This window comes from Drosophila albomicans, chromosome 3, assembly GCF_009650485.2.
Source record: "Drosophila albomicans strain 15112-1751.03 chromosome 3, ASM965048v2, whole genome shotgun sequence".
Taxonomy (NCBI): Eukaryota; Metazoa; Arthropoda; class Insecta; order Diptera; family Drosophilidae; genus Drosophila; species Drosophila albomicans.
Window position 1 is genome coordinate 38,395,454 of NC_047629.2, and position 20,140 is coordinate 38,415,593.

Sequence of the window (20,140 nt, forward strand, 5' to 3'; positions counted from 1 at the left end):
TGGCATACGCGGCGTATGTGTAATTTGACACACGCAGCGTCAACAGTTTTTCGCGTTTATTGGATTTTTGGCGCAAGTAGCAAAAAGCCGGTTAAAGTGGTAGCAGCATGTGCTTGTCTGTGTGTTGTGTGTGTGTTTAAGTGTGTACTTACCTGCAGCATTCTTATAAACCGCGAAACAACACAGCAACAAAAAATTCCAAGAAAATTAACTTGGCTCGCAAAGTGGGTTAATTGATGTGTGTGTGGGTGCATCTATACAAAATATAAGCAGCAAAAGAAAGAAGAAACCGAAATACAATACAATATAAATACATAAGAGTGAACGTGCAACACAATAGCCGTGGCACGCGATGAATGCAACAAGAACGCATCAAATTCAGCGCACACTTAACTAAAGGTAAATATACGAAAATATGATGGGGAAAAATTGCAATACAAAATAAAGTAGTTAGTAAGCAAACAATTGCTGTTAATTAGACTAACTCGAGTCGATAAATTTTGCAGCAAGTTTTTCATTTACGAAACTTCTTTATGGCTGCCAGCTTAAAAGTATCTTCAAAAGTGAGGGAGGCAACGCAGCTAAAATAAAAAGAAAAACAACTCAAACTTTTTTGGTAAAAGAAAGTGCAATTTTAATATAATTTATGCAGCATAAACTTATTCAATTTATGTAGCTGAGATATTTTGTGTAAGCTTGAAATTGTTGAAGCAGTTGCGTTTTTGCCAAGAGCAGCCAGCGCCTAAAATATATGAAATAAATTTGAGCTAAATTAATTTGCAATTCACTTGAGAGCTAGACAAAATATGTGTTATAAAATATATTGGCAAATTTGTAGCACAATCGATTGCAATTTATAAAAATTCTTGTGCGGAAATTGTCGATTTTAAAAGCATTTTTTTCGCCTCCTCAAATTGGGAACTTGGACCGAGAGAGTTGCTCTGATTTATCAGTTGGTCTGTTGCCTTAAAAATCATTTGCATATTAATTTTGGCTGTTTCCCAAAAAATTGAACATCGCATGCACTCCGTGTTGTGTTTTGCCTTTTCATGCGGGTCCAGACAAGTTGACTGTGCGTTGTTCCTTTGGGTTGTTGCTTTATATTTTTTTGTTGTTGCTTGTTACTTGTCGGTTGTCGGTTGCCTGTTTCGCTGCTTTGTTTTATTATTTGGCGGATGCCGTGCGCCGGCATTTATAAAAAGGTTTTTCTTGCTCGCCTGGGTTACGTGAGTCACCAACAGCAGCAGCAGCAGCCAACAACACAAACAAACACACACACACACACACCCACCACACATAAACGCCATCATAGCGCTGCTGTGCATTACCGTTATTTTATGACGGAAGTACATTTAAGCAGATTTTTTTCCTTTTTTACTGTTTGCCGCAAGCCCCAAAAAGGACAGGCACAAAGTACAGAAAAAAAGAGCTATGCGATCAACAAAAATTTAAATATTTCTTTTTTTTACTTTACTCCGCTCGGCTTTTCATTTTCCTGTCTTGCCCAAAATTTATTGCCAGCCAAATTGCAGCAACAACAATCATATTAAAAAGAACGCAAAGCAAATGCAAAGTTTTACTCGAGCGCAATAAAACAGGGCTTTAGTCTGCATTAGGCCAAATTGTGTGACGCCTTTTGGAACGCCACCAAAAAACTCACACTAAAGACGCGACTTGACTCAAGTCAGCTGTCAACGTTTCACATTTCATAATGTTTGACGCACGTTTATTGAAATTTAATACAATTACCAAACATACACATTCACCTAGAGGCAAGTGAAAGTCATAAGCTCTTAGAAATTTGCGCACAAATTAAGTGTGAGAGCTGCTGCTGCTGCCAGTTGCCAAGTAAGTCAATAAATAAATTTACTTCTGCCTTCAGATTTTTTCTGTCGCCCTTCAAGCACACACATGAGGTATATTAGCTATAAAGCTAAGTAAACTGTTGTGCAAGATTTACAGGATATTTATTTTAAAGTACTTCCTAGCTTGTATTTTATTTCAAGTCAAATGCTCTTTGTGTTGTGCCCAGTTCTCTGTGAATTATTATATGCCATGCGTAATGATATAATCTGCCAGATAAGAGCGAGGGAGGGAGGAAAGGCAGTCAAGGCAGATAAAAGAAAGTTTAGGCACATTTCTGACTTTGCCAACTGTAAGAGGCATTTAAGAAGAGTCTATTTAAATTTGCATAGTATTAGCTTACACACAGTTAGCCAGAGAGTAGCGAGCAGAGCGAAGCAGGCCAAGTGACATTTATTAAGTGTGTAAGTGAGAGCGCTAGCAAAGTATTCAGAATCAAAGCAGCAGAAAAATCTGCTGCTGCAACTATATAGTAAAAGACGTCGCGACGTCACAAAATCGTAAATCCCGCTTCCCATTGTCAGGCGAAATGCTAAGGCTGCATTGAGCGGAGCTGAGCTGCGGCTTGGTATGGCACGGAATGTCAGAATGTACTACGCTTTTGCAACTGCAACAATGCGCAGACATTTATGGCATGGGTTTGCCGCCGGCAGCTGGCAGACAAATGCCTTGAGACTGTGCCAAGAGTATGTGCCCAATGCTATGTTGCCATCTCTTCTCCATCTCTCCAGCTCTGCATCTGTTTAGCTCTTCATCTCTCTGGCTGCCGGCAGGCAGGCAGGCATAACATTCTAAGGCTGTGTCACCTGCTGACATTTTCAATGTCTGCGCGCACATTAGCTCTGCCATTTTACTTTTTTCGTAGCATACTTTTCAGCGCCGTCCTCTACACATAACGAGCTTCGGCTCGAGCCTCGTCACGATGTTGCTTCTGCCACAGTCGCTGCTGCGCTTCAGTTGCACATTCAATTTAAAGAGAGATTTAGCTGGTGTACGCTTATCTTCAATTTAGGTATGCAAATTTGTTATTTGAGTTATTAAAGAGAATTTAAGCATGATACTGAAGTTGTAGCAGCAGTTGAATTTCTTGTCTACACCGCTGCCTCTCTTTCCAGCTGAACTCGAGTTTTTATTCAAGTTTTTTTTGTACTTAGATAAAGTACGAAGGCTGCTGCTTTTAATGATTAACTGCAGTATTTATTTCTATAATCATTACGCGAAGGTTTTTAGGTTAAACTTGAAGACATTGTAAATATATAAAGATATTTGAAGTCCGAGTCGAAGGCTATGAAAGAAAATAAGTTAGCTCGTTTATTTGAAACTAAAAGTTTTACTTACTTAAATTGAATAACTAATACAACATTTACAATTTTGTAACCTCACTATTAATCTTTTTTATTCTTTAAATAATTAAACTACATTTTATATTACTTCTGAAAATATAAGTCATTTATTATCTTTATTATTCTTATTATCTTTTGGAAAAAGGTAAAAGGATCTAATTTATGCAATATACACAAACTTCCGTATTTGATTATTTATTTTTATAATATTTTGAATGGCTTAAAATCATTTTAACAAATCATTTAATTTACATATTGAACTAAAAATGAAAGGCTTTAAAATTGTAGGCAACACTCTTTTATATTACAGACTGAAATTTCCATATAAAATTGAACATTTTCATAAAATTGATTGACTTTAATAAATGTATTGGACAAAATATGCAAGACCTCAATGAGACATTACAAATTTTAATGCCATTTTTGGTTTGTTTGCTTTAATATTAACTATAATATTATTATAGTTAGTTATAATACATTTAGGTTTAACACCAGCAAAATAAATAATAAAATACTTTGATTCTTTAGTTTTATAAGTTCTTTTTAATTGCTGCCACTCACTATCACAACAAATAATATACTTTTTTTACTTTTTAGTTTATTTTGTAATCGTATAAGGATTTTCTTATATGGAAATATCACAATATTTTCAAAACAATTTTTAAACCGTGCTCAGTAATTTCTGTAATTTTTCCGTGGCGTTCCTCTTGCCAAAATAGCATTTGTGACGATAATTTTAGTTTGCATTTGAAGTTAGTGGAGTTAAGAGCATGTTTAGCGAATGTATTTGCTTATCGGAATTGCAGTTACCGCAGCCACACAGAGGTAGCCGTAGCCACAGCCAATTCACGTCAGTCCGTTGCCTGTTTTCTGCTGCTGTTGTTTGTTAAATGACAGGACATCGTGCGTTGCATTTTCATATTAATTAGGCGAAGTGGCGTGGGTGAAACCCGTTTAAACACGGTTTAATTAAAGCGTTGAAGCTGCTGCTGCAGTTGCAGGTGTAACTAACCTAGTCACCATGTTGCATGCTGCAGCTAAAATCCTGCGGCAGTCGGACCACCCCTTGATTGTTCATTTATTATATGCACTGCATAAAACATATGTATATGGTGTATACTATATACGATGTTAGAACATGGCGAGTCCTGACACATTGCGATCAGCTAGTTTCACACGCACATGCACAATGTAAGGGAAAATGTGCTGGCCCTGACTTTCTCTCGCTCTCTTCCTCATCTCTATGCATAAAAAGTGTGAACAATTTTATTGTGCGGAAAATTCGCTTGCTTACTTAAAGCCCGTCTGAGTGTGTGTGTGTGTGTGTGAGAGTGTATGTGTGAGTGTGTCCACCTTTCACATTCAGGCTAAAATACTTTTGCATAATTTAAAAATAACAAAACGCAACCAAAAGAAGAAAAAAATGAATGAACTTTTAACGCAGCGGCCAAGGTAACCATAAAAGGTCAACGTTTTGTTTTTGTTAACAATTTTTTTTCATTCGCTTTTGTTGTTAATTTCCGCTTTACCCATTGTTTTAAAGGCTTTTCTTGCTGTTCATGATTTGTGTATTTCACGCTTGCTTTGTCATATGCTACACAGATGACTTGACTAAAACTCTGCTCTATACAAAATACTAGAGAGTCATGCCATAAATGTGCAATCCAAATTGACTGCACGATAGCGTTAACTGGCGTTGGCTTTAGTTTTCGGGCTGACGGATCGATGACTCCCAATTGCATTTGCATGCGCCAAACTGGCAACAAACTAACAAGCTTGGCATTTGTCAATTGCAAATTGGTTTTCCCAATGAACTCAATAAATTTGTTGCATACTCTCTCTCTCGAATAAAATGAAATGCTTGCATATTTAAAAGGTTTTCCTTTTTATACCCGCAACACATAGGATAGAAGGGCATTATATATTTGTGCCTATTAAAGTAACTATAAGAGATAGAGGTACGATTCTTTCTGGACAGCTATTTGTATTCTTTTTGCTCCCAAAAACTAAAAAAATCCAAAAAGAAGAATACTTTAAAAGTATGATAAGAGGATTTAATAATAACTTTAACGCATAATAACTCTAATTATTATTATACCATAAAATATATTATCCTGGAGATTTGATTACGAACAAATAAAAAATGTAGGTTTTTAAAAAATAATTTATTATGTTCCAAAAAAACGGCTGCTACAGTTAGGTTTGAGTTGTTTTGGTTAACAATCTTTAAAAGAAAAAGAGTGCGGTATTATTCTTGAAATATGTAAAATTAATATACTGTAAAACTACGCAATCATACTGAACTCTATAATTGGTGTATCCGGTATATTTTGTACCTCATGGTAGATAAGCTTGGTATATCTAGTATATTTTGTGTTTTATGTTACTTAATAGTAACTGATATACAAATAATATAACAATTTGGTATATTAATTTGTTAAATTTTAAGAATAATATCGCACTCTTTGGCTTTTATTGAAAATGGGTAACAGGTATCTCACAGTCAAGCACACTCGACTCACTTATTTTTTTGGAGTTGAGCCTAGTGCCGTGAAATTCTTTAATTCCCACGTTCGTTGGCATGCAAAGCGCTTTCAATTGGTCGCAACGCTCCACATGAAAATTCCCCAGTTCGCAGAGCTCGACCTGTCTGACAATTAAAGCCCCCCAAAAAAAAACTATGAAATGGCAGCTAACCATGGGAAGCGTTGCATCCACATAGGGGCAACTATTTTTTGTGCTGTGTAAAAAGTATAAATCTTAAATGTTCTGACATGTGTTCAACAAAAAAAGTTGAGCGCCAAATAAATCCCCACAAAATGAAATAGACGAATTCACGAATGCAGCAGTAGTAGAACTTTAGCTGGCAAAAACAGCCTCGAGCTTTGGCAAAAGCTAAAAATAAACACGGCCAACACACAATTGGCAAAGGTTGCTGCTGCTGTTGATGCAAGGTGTAAGCAGGGTGAAGTGAAAAGGAGAGAGAGAGGAAAAAGGGAAAAGGGAATTAGAGTGGAGCTCGGAGGCTGCCATTGTTTTGGCGTCGGCGTTGGCGTTAGCGTTGGCGTTAGCGTTGGCGTTGCTTAGTTGCAGCCACCGCAAATTACTTGTCAAGTGCTTTGGCAATTGACGTCGCCTACTCGACAATTTGTGTCAGCGTCGATCACAAAATAGTTTACCACATTTCTCTGCCACTTTCCCCCCGAACTTATGTTGCCACACTCTCGAGTGTAGGCAACATTTTATTCAATAACCATTTTAAGCGCGCTGTGCGCAAATATTTGATGAAGCTGTTTGCCGTTGAACGACAAATCGTATAGGGAGCTAAAATTGGAAACAAGTTTCATTCACAGTCAGCGCATTTTTAATGGAAATCGCAAATACAAAAGAAAACAAGTAAGAATACTACAATCGAGTATGCGGTATAATTCTCAAAATATACTAAAAAAATACTGGAATTGAAGCAAAGAATAAAATTACTATTTAAACAAAGTAATGACACCATTTTTGTAGTGCGGTATATTTTCATAATATACTAAAAATACCAAATAATACAATTTTTACTTAAATAGTTTATAAAATTTTGTTGTTTCTTCCGCATATTTGCTGGAGGCACTGTGCGGTATTATTCGAAAAATATACTACAAACATTTTACTTAAAAAATACCAAAGAATTAAATTATTACTTAAATAGCTCCTATATTTTTTAGATGATCGGTGAGACGGACTTAGATTTGTTGTCTGTTGCATTTATTTGCACAACTCGACAATAAAACCCTTTTACCCTATGGATAGCGGGTATAAGAATTTAAAGCCACACAAATTTATGTTATTCCCCTGTTTAAAGCAAACTAAAAATAATCAGAAAAAGTTAATGCTGCAGATTTGTCAGAAACAAAAGGTGCAGCGACTTCTCCTTTGACTTATCCTTTTGTATCCTCCAGCGACTGCCTTTCAGATACCGATTTAGGCTTCAGACAGACAGTCAGACGTGTACCTCAAACTATGCATATCGCAATAAATTTCAAGTGAAAGAAGCCCAGCAAAAATGCGCAGATATTTTTTATGTGTAAAATAAATTGAACTTAAAGGAAGAAGAAAAGATTGGAAACGCAATGCGGAGAGTGAGAGAGGCAGCAAATCACTTGGAGTAGACGAAAAGCGACGAAGCGCATAAATTGCGGGCTCGTCTAAGACATCCTCACTCACTCACGCTCACGTCCTCAAAATGCTTGTGTTTTGTTACGCTTTGAGGGATTATTTCTATATGTATATGGTATGTAAGTATGTGTGTGGGCATTTGTATGTGTGTGTACCTGAAGCATTGAAGAAACTCCAAAGATTGGGGAGCTAAAACCCGCAAAGCAGACATTGGACGTTGAGAGCTCATCTCTAGAGATTTGGCTAAATTATGATTTATACTTAAATTTATTTTGCCCTAGTTGTTGTCCTTGCAGCTGGCAATTTTTTGGCCTGTCTACTTCGTAGTTACTGACACCGCAATTTGTTTTTTTTTTTTTGTGTGGTCCGCACCTATTTCCCATTTCCTGTTGCTGTTTTCCGTATTGAAATTTGTGCTGCTTGCATGAAATTGTTAAGCTAATCCCGTCCAGCTCTGCGCTCTCTGTGTTTTGCGCAACATTTGGCTTTACCGAGCATTTTAATCGTCCAAGTATATGAGTCCCGGTTGTGTGCTTGATGTCTCCATAATGTGACAGACGCTGCTTTGCTTCGCTCCACTGCGCACATTCATTTTGCTCTCTGTCGATCCGTCGCGTCGGCTCTGCGGCACTTTTGAGGCCCCTGCTCCTGTCCCCTTCTGCTCGCTTGCATGCAAATCGATAATACACATGAAAAGTATATGTAATAAATTTAACAACGCAAATCGAAGTGCCAAAGAGAAAAGAATCACCCATGGCATCAGAGGGCTCAATCAGGCTCAAGTTGGGTTCGCTTTACTCCTGCTTCTGCTTCTGCTTTTACTCGCTGCTCGTAACTGACACGTCGGCAACTAGTTTTTCGTTGGCTTCATCATTCTGACTGGTTTCCGTATTCATTTTGGTTTTCCTTTTATTTTTGATTGGCTTGCTGCAAGTTTCAAAGTTATTTTTGTGTGTTGGTTGCAGCCAAACGGATGAGTTTGACTTTTCCCTGGCCTTGTCTCAAATTCAGGCTATTTTTGCCATTTTACATTTGAGGAAATTGGCCTTTAGTTGTGCGTAAGCAAATCGATGCTTGATGTCGATAATTGTGTGTGTGTGGTATGGGGAATGAGGGTTATGCCAATGATATCTCTACCCCCAAATGGGGCGGCTTGTTCATTTGTTCAATTGTGTTCTCAGATATGGGGGAAACTTGTGGCAATTTGAGTCTTGGTATCCAAATAATTTAATGCTTAAATGAAACTGAATTCTTTTGCTGGGCTTAATAGTTGAGGGGAATTTTGGCATTAATCTAAGCTATGTTGAGGATTACATACGAGTTAGGTTTGCTAAATTTGCGAAAAAATAGTTTAATTCATTAAATTCTATATACACAAAAATTGCTTCTGAAAATTCCACAAATTCAATATCAATTTCTTTGGCATTTTTGATATTTTTATATTGCTTATTTACAAATTTCTTACAATGTAATATGTGAAACTTAGCCTCGTTTTTTAATTTCTTTCAATGTTTAAATGCAAAAATTTCTTTCAATGTTAAATTTGAATTTATCAAGATATTTTAGGCAAATTAGAATAAACATCATACGCAAAGAAAGCATTATTTTTATTGAGATAAAAGTCTAAATTGGTTTATATTTTTTTTAACACGATTTATTGTGATGTTTCATTTTTCTATTGTAATATTCTTTAGTAATTTAGTTCTTTAGAAATTTAGATATAATTTAGTTCTTTGCTTGAGTGCAACATTTGTTTAATTTTGTTTGCTTTATATCAATTTCGAGAACTCCGTTGTTTTAATTCTGAACTCTTATTGCAAACTGAAATTAAATTTGATTAAAATCATATCGGAATAATAATATCATGTGTGAAAACACTATCAAATTTTAAAGACTTCTTAAACATACATTCTTAGACAACTTTTATATTGAACTCAATAAATTATAATAAAGAAATACCTGCAACAAGATAGCTTGTCATATTTTCCTTGTCTACGTTCGATACCTGCATTAAAATTCGAATTAATACTTTATTTTTATAAACTTTCTTCAAATTAAACTCCACAAATTCAAAAAAGAAAAAATCTGCAACAGGGTATATTGTAGTTCCGTTTGGTTTTCTTTTGTTGCTTGCTTTAAGCTAAAAATAATTTGGAAAATACTGTCGATAACAATTGGTATCTGTTGGCGACAAAATGTGTGTGAGGCTCAACGTCGAAATAGCCGCCACATGTCAAGTGCATAAAGGCGAAGGCAAATGGCCAACAGACACAAACAGAAGCACACGCATACACACATGCGAATCGAGTGTGGTATGTTCATTGTGTATGTGTGTGTGTGTGCACACTTTCATTTTGTTTGTAATGCGCCCAATAATGGCGGCATTACGCTTATTTAACATGCACACACACAGAGCTAACAACTAACACAGATGTCCAAGAGAAGAAGCACATGCGTGAGAAGGTTATGCTGTGTGTGTGTGTATGTGGGCTTGTGTGTGTGATGCATAAAACTGTCCTTAACCCACAAAACACTGGCAAGGGATAATATTAGCATAATATGAGAGCGTCGTGTGGATATTCTCATGTCCCAGCAAGTGCTCTTTGCAAGTGTGTGAGTACAACTGTATGCGTGTTTGTGTGTGTCTACAAGTGTGTGTGTGTGTTGGCTAACACAAAGCCTAAGCCGCCGCATTGGCCCAGACGTTTGGCGTAAACGCAACCAAGCGACATAGCCATAGCCGCTACCAACTGCACGAAGGAGGAGAAGGCGGAAAGGGAAGGAAGGGAAACGAAAGGAGGAAGAAGGAGTGTTGTTGCGACAGTCACGACTGACTGTGAGTGAAAAGGAAGAGAAGCCACATCAACCGTAATCTTGTTGTTGTCGTACACTGTGAATCTGTTGGCATTAGCCATTGTCAGTTGCTGTTGATGACGTCCGCCAAAGGCGAGGCAGCTGAAACCGTACAAAACTATCATGTGCCATCCAGGACATGGGTCCGAGAAGAGATACCTTAAGGTGCCAGGGATTAGGCGATGGCAACTAAGTTTCTGATTGCTCGCTGAAATTGGCAGATTGAATTACAAAGTTTCAAAGCAACATTGAGGCAATGCTTACAATGTTTGCAAAACAGTTAAATAAAAAAAACACAATTTTAAATAATCAAAGGATACTAGGTAAAGAAAACTTATAGCTATAATGGGTAAATTGTAAAAAAAACTTATTAATATTAAACTAAAACTATCGAAAATGGAGTGGATATTCGAAAAAGCAGAAATTATGAGTTAAACACAAGTCAAAAATTTTATTAATAAAGCATTAAGGGAATGAGGTGACTGCAGTCAACATCAAGAAGCGTGAACATATTAGCAATTATTGCATAAAAAATAACAAATAAAATAATGAAAAAATATAAAAATGTGAAAAATAAATTTATTTTTAAAAAAATATATCATCTTTTATAGGCAATTTAAAGCCTTAGGGAAAATAGAAATTTCTATTACAAAAAAATCGACAATCCTTTAGTAGAAAATAACAATACACTCATTAAAATTTGCCACATGGCAGAAAAAGGCGTCAATTAAAGGTCTGAAATCCGTTTGATCTTTTGCAGACTTTTCGCCTTTTCTGTCTTATTTTCTTGCTTTTTGTTTTACTTAAGACAATTGACATGCTATTTATGTCCTTCAAACAAAGCCTCCACGTCGTATACGCATTCTTTATGTCTCCGCTTTATATGTATTCAAATTAAAAACAACGCCCGCTTATGTGAAGCTATAAAAAATATCAAAGGCTTTGGCTCGTCTTGCAATCTGCGTTCTCCATTCTCCAATCTCCAATCTGCGTCATTCTCTGTCCTCAATTCTCTCGCCTTTCTTTCTTTTTTTTGTGTTATCAATGTAATTGGCCATGTGTGTGAGTCGGGCATGTGTTGAGGCCTGGCCGGTTGCAGATTAACCACATAATGGAGCCTGTGTGCTTGGGCCTTTATATATAATACATATATCTAACGGTTTTTAATAACATTTTATGCCATTTCGGTATGGCCAAGCGCACAAATTTGAGAGAGCACGCGTTTCATTCCGCAATAAATGAGCCGTTAAACGCTTTAAGTTAGCCATGCCACAGAAGGGTGTGAGTGTGAGAGTGTGTAAGAGAGACTACTGATATGTGTGGCTGTATGTGTGTGTGTGAGGCGTTTTATTGCCGCTTTATTGTGGCCGACTGGCGGCTTGGCCAAGTCTTAGCCGAGTTAAGCGTCATAAACGGGTTAATGACTTGGAAGTTGCTTTTAATGCGCCCAGAAATGCTCGACACGAGAATGTTGTACTTATACGTATGTATGTTGTGTGGTTTGGTATGATTGTAAGGCTGTTTGGCTGTTTTCTTGGCTCGATTTCCACTCAAGTGTTCTCGAGGCTCGTCTCGAGTTTTTGTGGCCATTGTCTCATGCCTTTTTCTTTATCAATTTTACGTCGCTTTTTTGTTGCTCTTCTCTCACGCTGTTTACTCGGGCCACAATATGATTATTTTTTTATGACCAACTTTTAATTTGTTTGCACATGTGTTGTGTACGTGCGGTGAAGGAGAAGGAAAAGCAAAAATAAAAAAGGAGTTGAGGGAAGCGTGTCAATGTGGGTAATAGAAAGGGGTTCAAGTGATACTTATTTCCTTTTGCTTTGGTCTTTATATCGCCACTTGTCAGCGTACGCATTTATTTTCCCAACACACTCACAACACAACACAACACAAATTGCCAACCAGTTGCGTAGTTTTTTTTTGTTGCTCCCTTCTTGTTGTTAGACATTTCCGCTTTCCGCTGTATACAAATGTTGGGTCATTTTTATTTAACAATATGCGTTATTACTGGGGAGTCACCCATTGTGTTGTGGGTGTCCAACATGTGTGTGTGTGTGTGTGTGTTTGGCATGTGAGTGTGTAACGTGTGGCATGCTGGGATGTAGGAGGGTGAGTGGCATAAATATTTTATGAAGCCATATTTTGATTTATGCCTTTGCGAGACCTGCGTTTAGGTGTTAATAGTTCTGGGTAAATGTGTTTCTCGTATCCCTACACTTAATGCGTGCTAATCCTTTACGTGTCACTGCCTTTGATGAGGTTAATAATTAACGAGACTCAAACAGGTAACCAGCCAAAATACCAAACAATAAAAGAAAATTACTCAATTTAATATTGGAATTTGTGCTTAAGGCACAACTTCAATGACAAAGCTATTTTTATGGCCGAGAATTTTAATAATGCAAATTGTTTGCAACTGCGGAATGAATGAATAATTTATTTAAAAATATTTTATAAAAAACATTTAAAAATTGATGAGCAAAATGAGTCATTTTTTTTTATGTATGAAAGTAATCTGAATAGCTTTAATCGGGTCATTAATTGATATTAACTAAAGCAAAAACATATTTAAATTAAATTTGCAGGCGTTAATGAAAATTTGTTAAAAATAATGAATAATAGCAATTATATGAATTTTATAAAAGCAAAACAGCAATTTAAATTCGATTTTTATATTATAAAATTGTTGCCCGTAAAATGTAATTGACTTAAAGAAAAATTGAATGCATTTTTTTCGATTTAAAGCAGGACTTAAAAGTTTTGAAAAGTTCGCATTTGTATTGTTAATTTATGCAGCTTACATTCTTACATCAAACCTATTCCTTCAAGAAAATGAATTAATTGTGGATTATTTAACACTTTAGCGAATTATGAAACTATGATTTTTGGGAGATAAATTCAATTTCTTATAACAAATTCTTCGATAAATCGTTTTTAATATTTTAGTTCAAAATAAAATGTTGTTACATTATAAAATTTACAGTTTTTATACCCGCTACCCATAGGGTAGAAGGGTATTATAACTTTGTGCCGGCAGGAAATGTATGTAACAGGTAGAAGGAGGCATCTCCGACCCTATAAAGTATATATATTTTTGATCAGCGTCAACAGCCGAGACGATATAGCCATGTCCGTCTGTGTGTCTGTCCGTCTGTCCGTCCGTCCGAATGAAACACTGGATCTCAGAGACTATAAGAGATAGAGCTATAATTTTTTCGACAGCATTTGTTATGTTTGCACGCAGATCAAGTTTGTTTCAAATTTTTGCCACGCCCACTTCCGCCTCCGCAAATCAAAAAAATCGAATAACAAGCGTAATTTTAAAGCTAGAGTTACGAATTTTGGTATATACAATAATTACTATAGTAGTTATGATTTCTGAAAAATTTCTGAAATTTTATTGCGATCAGAAAAAAATTGTGGAAGTTATTAAAGAAATACTTTTGTATGGGCAAAAACGCCTACTTACTAGGGTCTGAGTTGCTTTGGCCAACAATCTGGTACATTGTGCCGTCTATGGTATATTTTGAATGGTGTACTATATCGATATACCAAATATACCATTCGGTATATTTTTAGTATTTTTGCAGTATATTCGGTATATTTTGAAAATGATACCGCAATATTTTGCCTTTATTAAAAATGGGTAGCGGGTATCTCACAGTCGAGCACACTCGACTGTAACTTTCTTACTTGTTTTTCCTTGAAATAAACTTTACGTAAAACGTTTCAGCATTAAAGACATTGCTTGATAGGAGCAATTAAAGTCTTCGTGAATGTTTCTTCAAGCCTTTCAAGTGAGACTTTTGCGTTATTTCTCTGGGGTTGTGCCATCGACCTCGACGTTCATTAAAAATATCAAGCAATTTCCAAAACAAAAAAGGCGAGGAGATATCTTCATTCGCGCAGTGTCAAAAATGAAGAGGGGAATTTCATTTTGTGACTGTTGGCATTCTGTACTGGCTTTTACGACTGTGCGTTCTTTTTTTGTTTTATTCTGCAAGCACAAGTGAGTGCTTCGCGTACTTTGTTTTGTAATTACTGCAGCGGCAGCAATGTTAAAAATTTGTCGAGTTAATGACAGAGCGTTAAAATGTAGCACAAACACACACACATACATACATGACAAATAAATGAATATATGTATGTAAATTGAGTGGCAGTCATACAGCAAAAGACTTCCGCTTAGGTTTCCGCTGTTGGCACGTAGCAGCATTTTGTGCGCCCTAAAGTATGCACCAGTTAATTTGAATTCGATGTACCTAACGAAAGAAAGAGACAGAGAGGGGGCAAACTACTTAAATGTCTTGCTGTCTCGCTGTGTGTCAGTCGGGCCTGCCAGCGGTCGACGGGGCTGCCAACTCAGGCGAAAAATCAAAATTTCCGCACATTGCCTATTTTTCAAAGCATGTGTGTTCGCTGTCTCTCTCTATCTCTTTCTCTCTGTGCTGCCATGTGTGCTCGTTCCTTCAGGCAAGTTTATTTCGGGGGCATTTGCGGCTGTCGCTCCGACTGTCTGTCCGTCTGTCTGTCTCTCGCTTTAGTTGAATTGCTGCCTGGCGGTGTCTGTTACCATTGAGATGTGTCTTTGTATGTGTGTGCCGCAGCTCGGCTCGTTTCAATCACGTGCTGCACGATGCCTGCCGCGGCATTCAATGTTGTCAAAAATTTATAGCAAGCAGCGGAAGCGGCGGCAGGTAACGTTAACTGGCAACGGCATAAAGAAATAAATAAAAAGGCATAAAAACATGCAAATAAAATTAACAAAATACAAAAATGTGTGCATATGAAAAGGAGAAACGAACTTGCTTCGCATTTTAGTACACCTGGCGGCACAGCTCAAAGTGCGCAAAAAGAACCCCAAAGGCCCAATGCCAGATTTAAGGCAGAACAAACTTTTGAGAGCGTTAACATGTGTGAGAGAGTTCTGCGTGTGTGTGTGCGTGTGCCTAGAAGCAATTTCCTCTGAGCGACTACTGAATCAATTTTTATTCATTTATTTCTTTTTGTCGGCATCTAAAATTTGCAAATATCTTCAAATGCCATTTTCATTTAGGTATTGATACAAACATCATTTGAATGCTCGAAAAAGTTGTGCGACAATTTTGCTTTTGCGAAATGAATTTAAAGAAATCAATTGAATTATGTCACAAATCTCGGGAATCGAAGCTAACTGTCAATAATACCATTTATGCCAATCAAAATTTTGTTATTGATTTATTATTTTGGTAATGCAATTTACTCGCATTACTCGACATTGATTTTGCGTCGATGCGCCGAAACGTGACACGTTGTTGCTGGTCAGTTGTCGGACATTCGTTTGGTCAATTGATGGACTGTGGTTGCGAACGAATTCGTGCAGCTCCATTTGCTATCCTGTTAACATGCAGATAAAGCAAACAACCCATTAAATCTACGGCGTATTTCAACTGGTAACTGTCCACAACGGGAAAAACGGAAAAAAATTAAATTGTGCAGAACAATTTTTAGGAGAGATGAGATGAGATGAGAGTGAAACGCAGCCAAGTTGAACAACGTAAAAACCACAAAAACATGTTAAGTATCCCAAAAGAGTGTCCCGGAAAAAAGCCACAAAAACCCCAAAAACAAATGGAACTTCTGCTTCGCTCTTCTACTTCTACTGCTGCTGTCGCTCTTTATAATCATGGAGACTGATGAACTTCAGCTGGCGTCATTTGGGAAACGGAATAGTTTACTCTGACATTTTGTTGAGGTGGGAGATGGATACACATGAGAAATGATCTAGGAGTGAAAGTTGTCTGAGCTGGTTAAATGATGTGTGCGTTAATCCTTTTAATATGCCTAACACACACAGACAAGCACAAGCACACCTTTTTCTAAGCCTGTCTCTATCTGGCTTGTGCTTGGCCTCGCTGCACCTGTGACGCATGCCCCAGTTAGGGGACACAAAAAACAAAAGCCACAATAACAACAGCAAACAAATACTTGTAAACTACTCTCGCACAAGGTCATATAACATATATATATAACATTTTCGTTCGTTTGTTCGTCGTCGTTGCTGCTTTTCATGTTAGAGTAGTTGTTGCTGTTGCTTTTGCATGCTAATTAAAAATTAAAATATCCACTAAAACAAAAAAGGAACCTGTGATTCATTAGGCTGGCAGGCGGTGCCAGTGAATAATAAATAAACTCGCTGGCTAATTAAGTGAGGAAGCGACGTCGTTCTCTCTCATTCACTCATTCATTCTCGCTCCCTCTCTCTGCCGTTCTGTGCACTGACAGGATATTATACTCTTGTAATTTACATGGCACACGTGGCTCGCAGTCGCGCGCGTCCTGTGAGAATGTGTTGCCTCATTGCGGGGCAGTCGGCTGGAAAGGCAATCGATATAAAGCCTGAGCTGGCACTCTACCAGCTGAATTAACTATGACTATGCTCGACTAGAGAGAAACAAGCACAGATAAATACCGTATACTCGTAAGAGAGCGGAAGAGAGAGAAAGCGAGCAAAAGTTGGCCTTGTCTCTGGACTGGATTGCCACATAAACTCAGCTCACTTGTAATAATGAAAAATAAATGATAATTTATAAGTCGACTTTATTTAATGCATAACTGAAGGCGACTGCAATGTGCTCAATAATTAATAAGCGAAACTTATTAGCACAATTAAATAAATTGTGTCGCCAATAGCTGGAATTATTATTATAGGTCAATTTGGTATTTATACTTTATTATTTTATTTAAGCTGACCCGAAAAGGTTAATAAAGATCTATAGTAGAGTTTTAATAATAAAATAAAATGATGAAAATTTATTTTTTTAATTAACACATAAGGAAAAGTTAGGGGAATTAGTTCAAAAGCTTATTAGAAGAATACTAAATTGTATCGCGAAATGTATGAAATTATATCAAGTTTTCTAGTAGATGGCCCCAAATAATTATGAAATAATAATTTATAAGTTTTGACTTTATTTAATACATAGCTGAAAAAGAGAATGTTACAAGCTCAACTAAAAGCTAATGTAGCTCTTTAAATAAATTAAAATAAATTGAGTTGTCAATAGCTGACAATAGTCAAATCTTTCTGTAAACTTGCCTCAAGAATAATGAAGAGTAAATGACACTTTATTCTTTATTCCTCTATCTAATCATAGTTAAAAGTAACTTAAATTTTCTCAAGAATTAACTAGGGAAACATATTTTATAAACATATAAATTGTATCGTCAATATCTGAAATTAGAACTCAGTAAAACGTTTATAAAGCTCTTTAGAATAGCAGAAATGATATCAGTTTGTTAGTCAACTTCTTTGACAACTTTCTTCATTTCTGATAATGATAAATAAATGGCAATTCATAGTTTCTTAATTTATTTAATGTTCAACTAAAAGAAATTGCAATACGATTAATAATAACTAAATATTTAAACTTTTAAGCATAATAAAGTAAATTTGTGTGAGCAATATTGAACTCAGGCTGTAATTAAATCTAACAGTTAGTCAACTCTTTCGGGCAGCTTTTGATGTTTTGGCAAATTGTGTTTACTTTGTGATACAGAACTCGTTGCTGATTTGATTTTCTTTATTTGGGTTCATAATTTTCCATTTGTTTGAGTTGCGAGAGAGAGAGCAGTTAAATTAATTAGCCAAACAATATGGCATAAATTCTCATTAGTAAAACTGTACAATAAATGGGGTGCTACTACTTGAAGCCGCGAAAGGCATCGTGAAGCCTTAGCAAGACGTTCTCTCTCCACCAGTTGAGCTAAGTAACTAATGCTGGCAGAAGTTTGGCATTTAGAAGAAGACCAAGTCCAACACCAAGCAAGGCATCCACACAATTCACAATTACAATTATTTTTCTAGTTTCGTTGCTGCGACGCATAAAAATCGGGGGGCTGTCAGTTCAAAAAGCCAAAAACTTCACCAGCAGCATCAATTTTCCACACGCCAGCGAATTTTTGCCAGGCAACAACAAACAACAAACGAACAGAGCAGAACACAAAGGCGAGTTGTGGCGAGACTTGTGAACGCAATTTTCAAGTGCAAACTTTTGCGGAGCCAGAAAACACACACCTGCAAACATTGCCAATAAAACAAGTGTAAACTTGCGTGAAATTTGGCTAGACGAATACCAAATACGCTAACTATGAGAAGTTGTCAATAAACATTGCTAAGTGAATGATGAAAGTGCTGCGGATTTATTGAATTTGCTGTCTTTTAAAAATATTATGTGCAAACTGACAAACGCATTGACTAAGTGGTTAAACTCAGCAAGTGTAGCGACGTGGCGCGGCATAAGTTGCCGCAAATAAAGCGAAGCAAAGTTGTACAGTTTTATTTCGTGCGTTGCCAAAAGCACAGCACAGCGTGCTGCTGTCAGACAAGGCAAAGTCGAGCGAGAACAGCGAGAGCACTGACAGCTGAAGGGTGTAAGAGGAATTGAGTTGGAGCCTTGGCGGAATGGATGTCTCCTGCTGCTGCTGCTGCTGCCGCTGCTTCTGCCAGCTAATCTCAACAAACAAAGCGTGAAACTAACAATTCTGCAAATACAGACAAACCGCACTCGCACCCACGCAGCCATGCTCAAGACTTTGGCTGTGGAAAAATGAACTCGGAAAAAGTTGTGACGGGAGCGCGAAATGAGGAAATAAAACTTTATTTTCAAGTCAGACATCGAATTTATTTTCATGTCATCAGCGCGTTAAGCAAAAGCTGAAGCCGCAGAGGACATTAAATTGGCGTTGCTGTCTGTCTAGGCAGCGAATAATAAGCTAGCTAATTTGACTTGAGTTTGCACTAGCGTGGCGTATTAGTAATTTGTCTGCTTAAGGAAATTACGCATACGCAGAGTGTGGTACTTAAAGTTGCGGAAGTGCGGGCGACGAAACGAAAAAGGGGAATGGGAATGGCAATGGGAGAGACCACCAAAAAGAGCGAAAAACGAGTGGCAAGGAGGTTAAGCCGGAAAGCAACAAGCGGCTCAGGATATGCGACAGCAGGCGACCCAAGAAGCTAAGCTCTAATTTTCTCACGTACTTGTAAATTTTGCGGAAAACCGCAACAAATTCACTTATAAAAGTAATCTAGAAAACGCGTACCAAACAGGAAGCACGAAACAGCACGAACAAAAAAAAAAAACCAGAAAGAAAGAAACACTGAAAATGTAGAAGAAAATGCTTGAAAGCAGAGTAGAGCAGAGAGAAAGAGATGAGTGTGTAAAGAATTGCGTTCGCGACACGGCGACAACTTTGCGTTTTATGTCGCCACACAAAAGGGCATGAGAAGTGGCTGCTGCTGCTGTTGCTGTTGCTGTTGCTGCGTCTGAAAGGCTGAGACAGGCTAAGCGCAAAGGCGGAGGCCTCCTCTTAGTCAAGTTTTGCCCAACTTAAAGCTGGCGACACTTTATCACAGATTTAAAACGAAATGAATGTAAGCACATTAAATGCCCAACGCGTTTTGCTTTAAGTGGCCGAGTTTAACGTTTGAAAAAGCGACAAGCAAAAGCAAAACGGTTCAGAAGTTGAACAACTTTTGGACACTTACTTTGCTTGTAGTTTACGGTGACAACAAAGAGTTAATTAATCAGCAATTTGTATAACACCAACGCTTGGGCTAACAGCATTATTTAGCTACGACCACGAAAATACTTTGTTGACTTCAGTTTCTTTTTTTTGCCGACAATTTCTCACTCAACTTAAAAAGGCAATACTAATCAAAACTCGCTGCAAATTCGCTGCCAAATCCCAAATCGAAAACCCATCTGCATAATTTCACACCATTACCCAGACTATGCTTTTCGTTTTTCGTTTTTATACCCGCTACTCAAAGGGTAGAAGGGTATTATAAATTTGTGCCTACAGAAAATATATGTAACAAGTAGAAGGAGCCATCTCTGACTTTATAAAGTATATGTATTCTTAACTAACATCGA

General features: G+C 37.1%; 1 protein-coding gene across 2 annotated transcripts in view; it reads left to right on the forward strand.

Annotated features, from left to right (window-relative positions):
* The first annotated feature begins 280 nt into the window (after window positions 1–280).
* Window positions 281–20,140, forward strand: part of LOC117572311 (uncharacterized) — a 61,998-nt gene continuing 42,138 nt past the window's right edge. For both annotated transcript variants that reach the window (XR_007955146.1, XM_034255042.2), the window contains exon 1: window positions 281–399. The gene's annotated coding sequence lies outside the window, so the exon portion shown is untranslated. The remainder of the gene's footprint in view (window positions 400–20,140) is intronic.